General features: G+C 46.4%; 1 protein-coding gene across 5 annotated transcripts in view; it reads left to right on the plus strand.

Annotated features, from left to right (window-relative positions):
* The window catches only part of SEPTIN6 (septin 6), a 190,386-nt gene that overhangs the window by 169,427 nt on the left and 6,989 nt on the right, over window positions 1-13,970 (plus strand). The gene's annotated exons all lie outside the window — the stretch shown is intronic.

Here is a 13,970-nt window from a genome sequence, read left to right on the forward strand (position 1 = left end):
ATCTTTCTGGATTCACTATGCTGTGCATATTCCGCAATCTGGTTGTTGCGTTCGGAATCGTAGTCTTTTTTTTTTTTTTTTCCGTAGCTCAGGTGGGCGTCGACGTCCCACCTTCTGGTGTACCTTCGGTGACGTCGGCATGCTTTCGCCGGAAGCTACCACCCTTGGGCGCCATCTTCAGATTCTTTTTTCCGCCGTTGGGTCTGGATCGTCGCGTGAAGCTCCAGAGGTTTTGGCGGAAAAAAGGAGAAAATACAACTACTATTCGACGGTAAAGACCAGAAAAGATTGGGAGAAGACCATCAGAGAGGAGACGACAAAGAAAGAGAAGAACATCGAGATCTTCGACGTCCTTGGAGGAATTCGCACACAGGGGCCCCCCTGAGCGCAGGGATGTACAAGACTCCATTTAAATTCTGCAAAAACTGCCACCACAAGTTCGCTCAGAAGGACCAGCACCCGGTCTGCAACCTCTGCCTGCCTATCGACCACGAGAGCAGAGACTGCAACGCCTGCTCCGTCTTCAAGCCGAAGACATTCCGAGTTCGAGAGAAGCAGTGGATAGCTCATCACACGATGCAGGGCAAGGGCCCGGCCCCGACGCTTTACGAACTGGGCCTCTCCACCGACGACGAGGACAACATCGCCGAAGGTCCAGATGACTTCACGGTCGCAGAGACCGATAAGAAAACGCCTGACAAGGTAGGAGAGTCTACGACCCCGAAAACTCCCACAGGCCCTCGAAAGCCAGAGGCAGACTCTCGAAAGGCAGAGTCCAAAGCCTCGAAAGGAGCACCGGCGCGGAAAAGTTCGACGGCCGAAGCTGCATCCTCCGAAAAAGAGCCCAGCGGATCCTTCGAGAAGGACTCCCGGAGGCCGAAGACCGGCGAAAAGCAAAGGTCGTCAAAGCAAGCCCCCAAAAAAGGGTCTTCGATTTCGAAAGAAAAGGAGCTGAAGAAAGCTTCGACGTAGACGACGCCGCCGAAGAGAGCAGCTGAAACGCTCGACGACGACCAGGCCGCGGAGATGCTGAGAAAGAAAAGAAGGCTCTAGGCGGAAATGGAGAACATCCTCCAGAGAAAGAAAGACTTCGACGAAAGAATGAGAAGTTACAAGATCCCCTCGAGGCCGGCAACGTGCGTCGCTGAGGTGACAGAGCAGGAGGAGTTCGACGTCCAAGAGCCGCCGAAAACTCCGGAGCACGAAGAGGAAGAAGACCTCTATTATACAGAAGGTGATTACGGGGATCAGCAGTCAAGCTACAGCTCAGCTTCCTCGACGGCCCAAGACCAGGATTGGCAGGACATCGAGGCCGAATACCTGGAGGAGGCTGTGGAGACATATCCTTCGAGGCCTTCGCCACCGGATGACATCGGGGCATACAACAAGGTCGTCAGGAAGGCAGCAGCAGCTTATGGGGTTAAGCTAGAGGAGGAGAAGCCAAAAGCAGATTTCCTGCTGGAAACATTGCTCCCCACACAGACAAGAAGCCAATTCCTTCCCATGCTGAAAAGTATCACAGACCAGGGGAAGGAAGCCTTCAAGGACCCGGCTACATGCAGATCAGTAACGCCGAGGACGGAAAAGAAATACAAATTCTCCTCCCAGGACCGGGCTTACATCAAGGGGTCCATCACAGCAGATTCAATAATCGCTGCGACGGCCAGAACAAGGGCCAGTGTCCCAACAACATCTGGGCCTCCACCTGACAAGGAAAGCAGGAGGATGGACCTAACGGGCAGGAAAATAGAGAGAAATGCCGCAACGCACTGGCGGATGGCGAACTCAAACGCCCTCCTAAACAGACATCAATACTAACATTGGGATGAGATGCGGCAATTGCTCAAGCACCTCCCGGAACAATACCGTGAGAGGGCATCACACCTTGTGGAAGAAGGGAAAAGCATTGCTAACTCGTGCCTGAAGACAGCCTTGGATGGGGCTGAAACATCCAGCAGACTGATGGCTATAGGCATCACAGAGAGAAGGAAAGCCTGGCTCAGGATCTCAGACTTTAAAGCTGAGGTTCAGAACAACATCCTGAACACACCCTTCAATGGTGAAACACTGTTCGGAGCCCCAGTTGATTAGAAGCTCACACAACTGAAGAAGGACAACGAGACGGCAAGGTCCATGGGGGCCCTGCAATTCAGGGGGATGAGAAGGGGCACTCCTACGTGGAGGCCAAATGGCAGAGGTGGAAACCAGCGAGGAGAATCACACCAGGCGTTCCACCAGGGACAACAGAGTGACAACCAAGGTCACCAGGGCCAGCAGAGGCAAAACTGGAACTACCAGAACAGGGGCCAGTCCTTTCGATCAAGAGGAAACGGACGAGGACAGAGAAGGAGAGGCGGTGAACAACGCCCCTCTAAGTGACTGCACACAAGAAAAGGTGCTCACCCACTCGAATCCTCCGGGGGAAGAGCACGGAAAAACAAACAGGAGAGGGCTACACGGACAAGACACAAAAGAACATGTAACTCCAGTAGGAGGCAGGCTAAGATTTTTTCTCCAGGAGTGGAGAAAAATCACCACAGACAAGTGGATACTGAACATCATGCAGTTCGGTTACTGCATAGAACTGCTAAAGAATCCACCAAACAGAAAGCCAAAGAGGAGAGAGCACTCTGGAACAGAGCTGCGATTGCTCCAAAAGGAAGCTCAGAACTACTCAAAGAGGCCATCGAAACTGTCCCATTCAAAGAATGGAACAGAGGAGTGTACTCAAACTACTTCCTGGTACCAAAAGTGGACGAAAGCCCAAGACCCATCTTGGACCTACGGTTCCTAAACAAATATGTAAAGACCCAAAAATTCAAGATGACGACCCTACAAGAGGTCATCCCACAGATAAAGGCCGGGGACTTCTTGTCCACCATAGACCTCAAGGATGCGTACCTGCACATCCCCATGAACAGGCAGCACAAGCACATGCTAAGGTTCACAGTGAACAACGATCACTACCAATTCACAACCCTGGCTTTCGGTCTAAAATCCGCACCAAGGGTGTTCACCAAATGCCTCGCGGCAGTGGCCGCGCATCTGCGAAGGGAGGGGATACACGTGTACCCCTACCTCTACGACTGGCTCGTAAAGGCAAGCTCTTACAGGACATGCAAAGATCACGCACAACAGGCCTGGGATTCTCCATACACTGGGGAAAATGCTCAATGGAACCGGAGCAGGTGAAGATCTTCTTGGGTGCTCAAATCGACACCGTCCAATGCAGGGTGTCACCCAGCGAAAAGAAGTCACTCAGCCTACTGAGGGAGAAACGTCACTACCAGAAGGGGCGAGCTCTGACAGTGAGCAATATCTTGGGGACGATGGCATCATGCATACACCTGGTCCCCAATGTACGCCTACAGATGAGACCGCTCCAAGAGTGGCTACAACAGCAATGGTCACAAGCTACAGGAAGTTGGGAGGATCTAGTGGTTGTAACGCACAGGGTGCAGGAAGAAATAAGGTGGTGGACCAAGGAAAGGATAACAGTAGGGAAACCTCTAACACCACCGGACCCAACAATGACCATTACCACAGACTCCTCCCAGAAGGGATGGGGCGCACACAAGAACAAGCTCAGAGTGAGGGGCCTGTGGAGCCCTACAGATGCGGTCAGATACATCAATTACCTGGAGCTGAAAACAGTGTTGCTAGCACTCAAGGCCTTCCAGAAACACCTGTACAGCCAGAAGGTGCTGATACAAACAGACAACACCTCAACGATGTTTTACATCAACAAACAAGGGGGAACTCCATCATTCCCCCTGTCAAGCTTGGCACAGGAAATCTGGAGATGGGCAATACCACTCAAAATAGACCTGCTAGCCATACACCTGCCAGGGAAGGACAATGTAGAAGCGGATTGGCTCAGCAGGCAGACTTCAGCATCCCACGAGTGGGAACTCAATATACAGGAGACAGAGAAACTATTCAGGAGGTGGGGCACTCCGACAATAGACCTATTTGCAACACGCCCGAATGCAAAATGCCAATACTTTGCATCCAGGCAACCAGAGGCACTATCACAGGGGAATGCCCTATGGATAAGCTGGTCAAAAACATTTGCCTACGCTTTCCCCCCGATACCACTGATCCCCAGGGTTCTCAACAAATGCATGACAAGCAACATGACGCTGATCCTGGGGGCACCACAATGGGCCAGGCAGACCTGGTACTCTCAGATAATGGAGATGGGGAAGGGGCCCCCCACAAGTTCTCAAAAAGAAGAGACCTACTCTCCATGGAAAACGGAGAAGTTCTACACCCAGAGCCGGAGAGCTTCAACCTCTCAGCCTGGCTCCTGAGGACTTAGAGTTCGCACATCTAAAACTACCAGAGAGCACCCGCAGGGTGCTGCGAGAGGCAAGAAGGCCCAGCACACGCAAATGCTATGGGGAAAAATGGAATAGATTCACTCAGTGGTGTTGCAAGAAAAAACTACACAGAAAACTGACCAGGGAATTTACGGTGCGAAGGTACCTCACGCACCTAATAAAGGCTAAACTAAGCTCATCCTCGCTAAGGGTACACCTGGCAGCGATTGTGGCATAGACAAGCGGAGAAACAGGGAGAAGCTCCTTCTCATCTCAAGTCGTAAAAAGATTCTTGGAAGGGGCTAAAAGAATAGCGCCAACAAAAAGAATGCCGCCACCGGCTTGGAATCTGAATGTAGTACTGACAGAGCTCATGAAAGCACCTTTCGAACCTATCCACAAAGCATCACTGCAAATGCTGACTATGAAAACAGCTTTTCTGGTAGCAATCACATCGCTACGGAGAGTGAGCGAACTGCAGGCTCTAACACTACAGGAACCCTAAATCCAGATACAGTGACAGGGTCGTAATGAGAACAGACCCGCACTTCATGCCTAAGGTGGTGTCAAGGTTCCACATGAATCAAAGTATTCAGATCCCTAGCTTCTTCCAAAACCCCACTACAACGCTGAGAGAGCACTCCACACTCTAGACGCAAGAAGGGTAGTGATGCACTACATTGAAAGGACGAAAGGACACAGGAAGACAAAACAGTTCTTCGTATCCTTCGCAAACAGTTACATGGGTAAACCAGTGACAAAAAACACCATAGCTCGATGGATCGCACAGACTGTACAATTCTGCCACAAGCAAGTGGGCCAGGAGCTAACAGGAGGGGCACAAGCCCACCCGACCAGGAAGAAAGGAGCAACAATTACCTTTCTGGCAAACACACCAATTCAGGACATATGCCTGGCGGCAACATGGGCTTCAGTGCACACGTTCACTAAGCACTATTGCGTGGATGTTCAAATGAACAAGGAAGCACAAGTAGGACAAAAGGTGCTTCAACATATTTCGAACAACCAACGCTCGTCTTCCACCCAACTGCCACAAAAGTAACAAAAACCGCTACAAAATCTATGCACAGCATAGTGAATCCAGAAAGATTCACGCTGCAAAACGAATAGTTTCTTACCTGTCGGTGTAGTTTTGCAGCTTGAAGATCTTTCTGGATTCACTAGCGAACCCACCCGCCTCCGCCAGAAAGATGAGGCTGGAAAAGAAGGTGGAAACTCATAGAAAAGGAAAGAAAGTTGAAGCATTCAAGATACGTGGAAAGAATTACGTAAAAAAAAAAAAGAGGATTAACATACATAGCCATGGATTCACTACAAGCACAAAAGGGAAAAAGAGACAGGAAAAAAAGAATCTGAAGATGGCGCCCAAGGGTGGTAGCTTCCGCCGGAAGCATGCCGACGTCACCGAAGGTACACCAGAAGGTGGGACGTCGACGCCCACCTGGGCTACGGGGAAAAAAAAAAGAGAAAAAAGACTACGATTCCGGACCCAACCACCAGATTGCGGAATATGCACAGCATAGTGAATCCAGAAAGATCTTCAAGCTGCAAAACTACACTGACCGGTAAGAAACTATTTGTAATGATTGCACGATGGGCAGTGCAGACAATTCAAACATGCTAAACAAATGCTGGGAGTCACTAGAAACTAAACCAAGGGCACACTACTTGAGTTAAAGAGAGCAACCCTTGCCTGTCTTAAAAACATGTGATTCAATAACATGTATGAGTGCTACGTTGTCCTCTGGACACACCTTCATAAAGCATTACCGCGTGGATATCACTGTAAAACAAAATGTTTACTCTACCTGTTGTAGTAGTTTTGCAGCATGAAGAGTTTTCTGGATTTGCCTGCAACCCACCCATCTCCCTGGAAAGGAGAGGGGTCAAATGATACAACAAAATGTAGGGTATGTTCAAGAATCAACTAGTTGCCAAGCAGAAACAATATCTGAAGATGGTTACCATGCACTAGAACTTACAGGGCATACATGCGTCTTACACCACAGAGGGCAGACAAACTTCCAAATTGTGGCAGACTACAGCACCCATGCCAAAAACAAAAAAACTGAAGGAAAGACACAATTCTGGACCCAACCACTAGATGGTGAAATAATGCACAGCATGCAACTCCAGAAAACTCTTCAAGATGCAATGCTACTCATAAAGGTAACTATTCAATGTGTTCCATTACAGTGACTTTCGGGTCTATCATAAAACTTTGTGTAGGATTGAACTCGGGCACCATTGGCACTCCACTGTTGGTCTATGTTTGAAGAGGTCTGTGGTCCACAACTTTGCCCGAGATTAAAGTATCCTACTTGAAAGTATTTTCTGTAGATGTGTATATTTTCTTTTGGGTGGCAAGCAATATTAAGTGGTTTCTGTGTTGATAAATGTTACCAGATGCATGTGTCCTCTTATGGCACGTGCTGCAGATGGACATTTCCAGGAACTCATACTGGATTAGGGTCACATTCAGTTGTTGGAACATTTAGGGCACTGATAATGTACTGTAAACAATTTAATATGGCAACTTGAAAGCATTATATGTAGTGGAGGAGTGTGGCTAACTGATTAGAGCAGCAGACCCTGATGCAGAGGTCTGGCCCGGGACCAGGGTTCAATTCCCGACGCGGCAGGGTCCTGAGTCCAAAAATGTCCACGGACTCGATAATTCTCGCCTCGGTGCCTACTCTAATCATGGGGTCCCACGCTGCAACTCTGGGCAATAGCTTGCTTAATCTCCACTACGGCGGCCCACCCGCTGCGGGATGCCTGGCTTTCACCTTGGGGATGCCCAGTAGGGGTTATCTCACAGGGAAAAGCCAGGACGGGTTCCCAAGGCAAGCGCCTTGATGCCTTCGGGTGAAACGTGCGCTATATAAGTCGCAATACATTTACATTTTACATCTGATGTTGGGGGAAGCCACTAATCGGTCTCACTTCGTTTAACTCTCCAGAACCACTCAACAACTTGACATCCCTCTCAGAGTTTAACCTAATTTGCACAAGGATCTTTTGTGGTTCCAAACTCCCTCCTGATCTAGCACTGCATGGAATTTAGTCTTTAGCAGAGCCAAGATAACTATTGTTTATTGGAGCATCTTGATTTGCATACCACACCTAGTGTCGCACTGAAACAGTACACACTGTTGGCCGAGGACATACCTAGGCTTTCTTCTCACTGGTAAGATATGCATCACTTTATTATCTAGATCACCCGTTCTTGAACTTTGAGTTCTGTGGACCTTATTGAATCATTAATGGAATCCAGGGACCTCTCCTGAATTGTTATTGGAAGCCGGGTACCCCCTACATAAGCAAGTTCTGTGATTTGAAACTCAAAACAATACTCAAATACAAAAATGTTTACACCAAACAAATGCTCACATATTGAAATATTTTGTTTAATTCAAAATCAAATCTAAAAAATTTTTACATTTCAATGTTGCTTCTTTTTTTTTATTTACCTTATTCATTTTAATATTTCATTTGGTAAAACAGTCACTGACCCCCAAAGAAGGCCTCTTGGACCCCCAGGGGTCCTAGTGCCACAGGCTAAGAACTACATATTGTATGCCATCTCTAAAAATGTTGTTTAAAAGCCATATTTTTTACTTTTGGCTTTCTGAAAAATGTCTAGGGCATTTCTAGGCCAAAGTCTAATAAAGATGTGACGTAAAAAGAATTAGTGACTTTGTGATGGATTGAGGTGCCAGCACACAAATGGATTTTTACTTTTGCTTCACATTTGTAGAATCTGCTATTTTTAATTGCTTTAAAGCTTGTTGAAAATGGAGTGTGTTTTCACAGTCACTATTTCAATGGTAGACATTTATAATTTGCCCTCTGTATGCATCTCAAAACCTTTGCCTGATCAGGGACTTGGCAATTGTCTCTATTACGTTTATTAAACGAGGCCCATTGTGATCAAAGGAAAAGTAAACACTGCCTGGCCTAATGGACAACATTCGATAGACCAGCAGAGTTAAATATTTATCAGCAATGCTGGCACTCCTTTTCTGTATCTTGCTGAGGAACATTGTTTTGGCATGAGCCACAACTGTTTTCCTTAATTCTTTAGTTCTGGTATGTAGACTAGCCAAGTGGCTGTAGTCTGCTAACTTAGTATGGCCACATGTGCTGTGTATTATGGTATGCCTATATATTGAAGTATCCTACCTGGAGTCTCACCCCGCCCACTTAAGACCGCTCTCTGCATATAGGTTCTCCGCCCACTTAAGACCCCTCTGTGCATATATGTTCTCTTCGTAATCCACAAGAGGGTAGTTTTAAAAAGCGGTAGTGAAGGATAAACTCACCCCAGCCACTTTTAGAACATAACATGACTTAGTGGTGCTTGTATTTCTAGCAGTAAATGCTGCAGACAGCGAATTACCTACTGAATAAAGGTAAAGGAACGTTCCGCTTGTGCATTTTTGATTTAGGTAACGTGACTTGAACAAACACTGGTAACAATGTTATTGCTCTTTAATGCTTGGAGCAGTGCTAGAATAGGAGTTATTTGCCTGAAGTTGGCCATGGTGTATTCATATAGGATACTCTGTCTGAGGAGCCAGAACTTCCTACTTGCAAATCACTTTGCTGTATAATATGGTGATTCAAATGATCTTCACACAAGGCATTATATGGAAGGGCTGACCTGGGACTACCAAACTATTTCCTTCAGAGTAGAAACAATGCCACCGCCTTCTTGTTCGCGGGGAGACCAGGGTAAAAATTCTGATTCCTTTTCTCAGTGGAAGGCCATGGCCAAGTATTCGTTGAGTGGAATCTACCCTTTAAAATCCCATGCTTAAGCCTAGGGGGTGGTGTTTGCTGCTTTTTTAAATATATATATGTATACACATATATTTTTATTGATCATTTTGTCAACGTACAACTTTATTCTGCTGTGGAGCATCATTTCACTTGATAAATGTACAGTTCCATAGCAAGGTAGGAAGCAATTGATGCTGTCTGTATCACTAGAGTAAGACCCCTTTAGATGTGTCTAAAACAAATAACCAAACAACATACCCAAGGGAGTTCGGTGGCATGGACGCCCTCTCTTTCTACACTCATAGGGAAGCTGTGATACCTTCATGGGGCTGTGTAGGAAAATTAATGAATCACAAAGGAGGTACTGAGGGCTTTTTAGACAGGTCCAGCATACATACCCTAAAATAATGAAGATACAAAAGGTATGCTGTTCCTAATATCAAGACAAGAGAAAACTGGTTTTATGTGGCCATGAGGTGTAGGAGGAAGAGGATTTCTCCTCTTGGAATATATGGCCATATTCCAAATGACGTTTGGTGCTGTGGGGGTGAGGGGCCTAATTAGTATAGATGAAAGTGTGGAGGTGTATAACCTGAAAGAAATTTTAAAACCAGTAAGGGTGTACCAGTGAAGACTATTTTAATCAGTGGGTCTCCGACCCTGATTAAAAGAAACAAAGACGCATGTCTGAGATTGTCTCAGGTAGGGCGCTCTATTGTGCAGTCAACATGTTTCTCGCCTGGTAGTTAAACAATCTGGTGGGACCTAATAATATAAAATCTTTCTACACGAGGGTTATTGTATGGTGTGATCTACCCTTTTAAACCAACCTAACACATGCTATGTGTAGTACACCTTTATCATGGTCTGTGTGCCAGTAAAGCTGTCTACACCTTCTTGATACTGTTCCTCCAAAGGTTTCCTGTGTATACTTTTATATTTTTTTTAGGCATATGGCAGTTTCCTCTGCTTGTGCCCAGCTTTCAACATTTGCCTTCTACCAGCTATCCTGTGGGCAATCTGGTGACTTCCAGTGCCTGTCTTTGTCCCTGCAAGCAGTGCCCAGCGCTAAATCCATGAATCTGCTACCGGTCTTCTTGGCTGTTTGCCGTTTGTAAATGCCCAGGAGGCAGATCTGTGCAGGACCCTCTGGTCCAGTGTGCTCTCTCGGTCTGCCGTGACCTGTGTCCAGAAGCATGTGATTACCAGGCATTCCACACCTTGTTTGCAAAATCCGCATCCACATGTGTGCACCTGCTGACAGTATGATGCATAATGTTTAGGCAAAATGGTGTAAGGTAAGCGTGTGTAGGGAATCAAACTGAGCTTATTTAAAACAAGTGTTTCTAGATAGTGTGAGTGTGTTCCAGCATCCTGTCCCATTCTTTCCCCACAAATTGTCTACCTATAATGGTTTCCCACGGGCACTCAGTCTGTAGCATATCCATGGCCATCACAACTATATACAGGAGATAAGGAGGCAGCCCCCACCGAAGTTCAACAATATTTGCAGTAAATAGCATGTGGGAAGTTTTAGGTCTGAATTCCTGAAGAGTTGGTGCACTGCCTTAGTCAATGACCTGTAAACCAGGTTAATGCTTTCCCTTAATGCCAGACTCTCCAGTCATTGTTTCTAGGCTGCTAAACGCACTGTCTGCCTAACAGTCCTCCAGTCGCGCCCGCTCCGCTGCCATCCACTCCTCCAGCCACCTGCCTGTGAAGTAGCCTCCACTGGAATAGGGAGCCCCACCAGCGGCATCACGAGCATGTACAGTGCACGGCAGCCAACCACCTTGAGCATGCCAATCGAACAGCTAAGGTCATGGATTTAAGGGCATAGCTTCACTCCAATGAGTAAGGCTAGGAGGTTTCCCTCCCTGCGTTCCTCACCGAACTCCTCCAACTCTTCCATACTGGTCCTAGCCAGCCAGTGAGCCGGCTGCTGCAGCATGAAGTAATACAACTCGTAGTCTGGCACCCGAAGTCTATCCTCCCATGACAGATGCAGATGTTGCAGTTTGTGCAGGAACACCCTATTGTGCTCACATTCCCATATCCGTTCCCAAAGAAGTGTTTAGGGAGCAGATGTGGTATCCAGATTGGGAGATTGGTGAAATAATGTAAAACTTGGGGTAGTATGATCTTCAACAGCGCTATACTGGCTGTGATGGGTAGTCCAAGTGTGTTATATCACTCATGGGGAGAGATCAAGGGCATTACTGGGCTCACACCTGTCCTTATTCACATAACATACCACAAAGCCGTGTGGCACCCTTATATTTCACTCTGAGCCTAGGTGGCCTTCAGTGAAATAAACCAAGATCCCTACTGTCTTCTGTCGCTACCTACTCCTGTCCCAGTGCATTGGCAATTCCAAGAATTGGACGAGGATGGCTCCCTCACGTAATGTGACATGCTTAATCATATGCTACAATCCAGTTTTTAAGGTTTAGAAAAGCCTTAGAATAAACTACAAAAGTGTCCTTTATTAAGGTGGTATCCTAGGCATATTAAAATATACCAACCGGTAAAAACAGAAGGCATATATTGGTATGATGACCTATTTGCGTCACTGAATGTAAATGAATGTCATGCCAACCTGTTTCTGCCTATTAACAGCCTGGTGGTCTAAGGCATTCATCAGGGCTATGTCTTTGTCCCTACACCAAAAGAGTTAGTGCAGGGCCTCATAGGTAAGCTAGAAAAATAGTACCTACCTCGCAATCGAATTATTTTGTTAAACGTTACCTAATGTAAGTGCGCTAATTGCTGCATGATCTGTTCAGGGGCCTCTTCTGTTGCCACACGTTCGTCAAGGTAGAGAGCCCACTGTGAACCTTCCATGCCCTGTCGAACAGTCGGCTGTACGAAGGCGCAAGATTGGATCACCACAGGAGAGGCCCTCTCTAACTTTATAAGGGACACTTTTGTGGTTTATTCCAAGGCTATCAAGATAAAATAAGTAATATCTAAAGACTCCAGCGGGCCAGCCCATGTCTTCGGTTGAGTCCTCCCTGTTAGTACCAGCTTCCAGAAGAGGGAAGAATTTCACATTACATGAGTGGGCCATCATTGCTGAAAACCATCTAGGCTCAATGCGAAATACAAGAGTGCCACGCCGCTTTGTGGTATGTTTTAGTCCAAGTGTGTGCCAAAAAGCCACATTCCCACCCGAGGCCCGCAGGGCACACCAGAGGTTATCCTCTGTGGTGTCCTCAACTGAGTGGTAGAGCCTGATGACCTGCAGGTTGCGGAATGCCCAGGCTTCCTATTGGATTCTGATGAGGCTTATGTAGCACAAAGAAGGTAAGTAAGTTGAGCCTTGCCTGTTGACCTTTCATTGCTTTTAGGCACGAAAAGGGAATTTGCATCAAGTAAGAAGCTTTCACAGACTCGTCTGGCACTCAAACTTTTAGCCACCTGCTTCCAAGCTCTACACTACCTTCAGAGAAAACTCTGCTCAACCTGCCAGTCAACAGTGCCTTACCATAGCATTAAGCAAGTACACAAAGATTTGTGAGACGGCGTGATTATATTATCAAATAGCTAATGAAATTCTATGCAAGGAGCATAATAAATAAAGTAATGGACATGGTTTGACACGTGTTTTTATTCCAAATGTGGAACAGCAAAAATCAGGGAGTGCTTTAAAATAACACAAGAAAAACTGGTCACATTTTAAACATCATAAAGAGGAAATATGCATTTGTTTTGTTTTCCATTAGTTTATGGGCATACCTACTAAGTGACCTATGCCGTGTGAACCCCGCAGCCTAGTCTTAGTTTTACTCAATAAACGTTTGCATTCTGGCGATTGTAGGTAAGCCTTTACCATTATAAGTAGCCCTAAATCCCACCAAGCAAAATGCTTCTTCCCAAAAATTCAGGACTAGCGGAGGTTGTCATATTGTCATACATGCATCCATTGTCCTGTGGGCCTGACTGCACACCATTTGCTTTTATTAAATTCAGATTCAACTCTGTGCCACTGAACTGTACAAACCTGTGGTCCAGTGATACTCTGCATTCATGTCCCTGTAGAGGTGCAGCGCCGCATGTCCTGTACTGTAGACTCCATCGCCCAGTGCTCATCTGCAGTTCCATCATTAATGCTCCCTAAGTATTCATTGCCCTGTCCCAAAATGTCCCACTGCTGCACGTTCCCCTGCTCGAGAGATTCATCAGTATGTACTCCTGAACATCGTCCACAATATAATGACTTGTCCAGTGCTGGTTTATGTACATTCTTCCTCGCTGTTGCTTGTATTTTGAGCAGTCTGAAGGTGTGTTGGGCTCTGCATGATGACATGCAGCAGAGTCTTTTAGTGGCCATCAAGTTTCCTATGTAATGAAAACATACGCATCGTCCAAGAGATGCGCCTCATTGCAGGGCCGTAGATTTACCAGTTCAAAGTTTTTCATTGGCTGTTCATGAACTCTGGATGTGCTGAGCATCCCAAGTGCTGCAGCATCTCTGCCAGTCTCAGTTAATCAATGCTCCATGTCTGGTTACCCTTGAAATCAATTGTTATTGATCTGTAGTTTCATGAGGGTTCACTTCCATGTTTCCTGTATGTGGTAAGTCATATTGAAGTGACCTATTTGCAATAAAAAAAATTTCAGCTGTCATCAGGCACAATGTCTTCGTCAGCGAGTGTTATACCCTCTACTACATGCAAACGTGCTGCTCAGCACGCCTTTACTTTAAAGTGTTTGTAGAGATATTTCATTACTGCTGTTCATTGTTTACTTGTGTACATTATGGTGTAACATGAACGTGTGCCCTGTTATGTTCTGTCTTTTGGGTATGTGAAGATGTTTATTTTGCCTAATCCGGTTTAT

Source organism: Lissotriton vulgaris, chromosome 4_1 (genome assembly GCF_964263255.1).
Source record: "Lissotriton vulgaris chromosome 4_1, aLisVul1.2, whole genome shotgun sequence".
NCBI lineage: Eukaryota > Metazoa > Chordata > Amphibia > Caudata > Salamandridae > Lissotriton > Lissotriton vulgaris.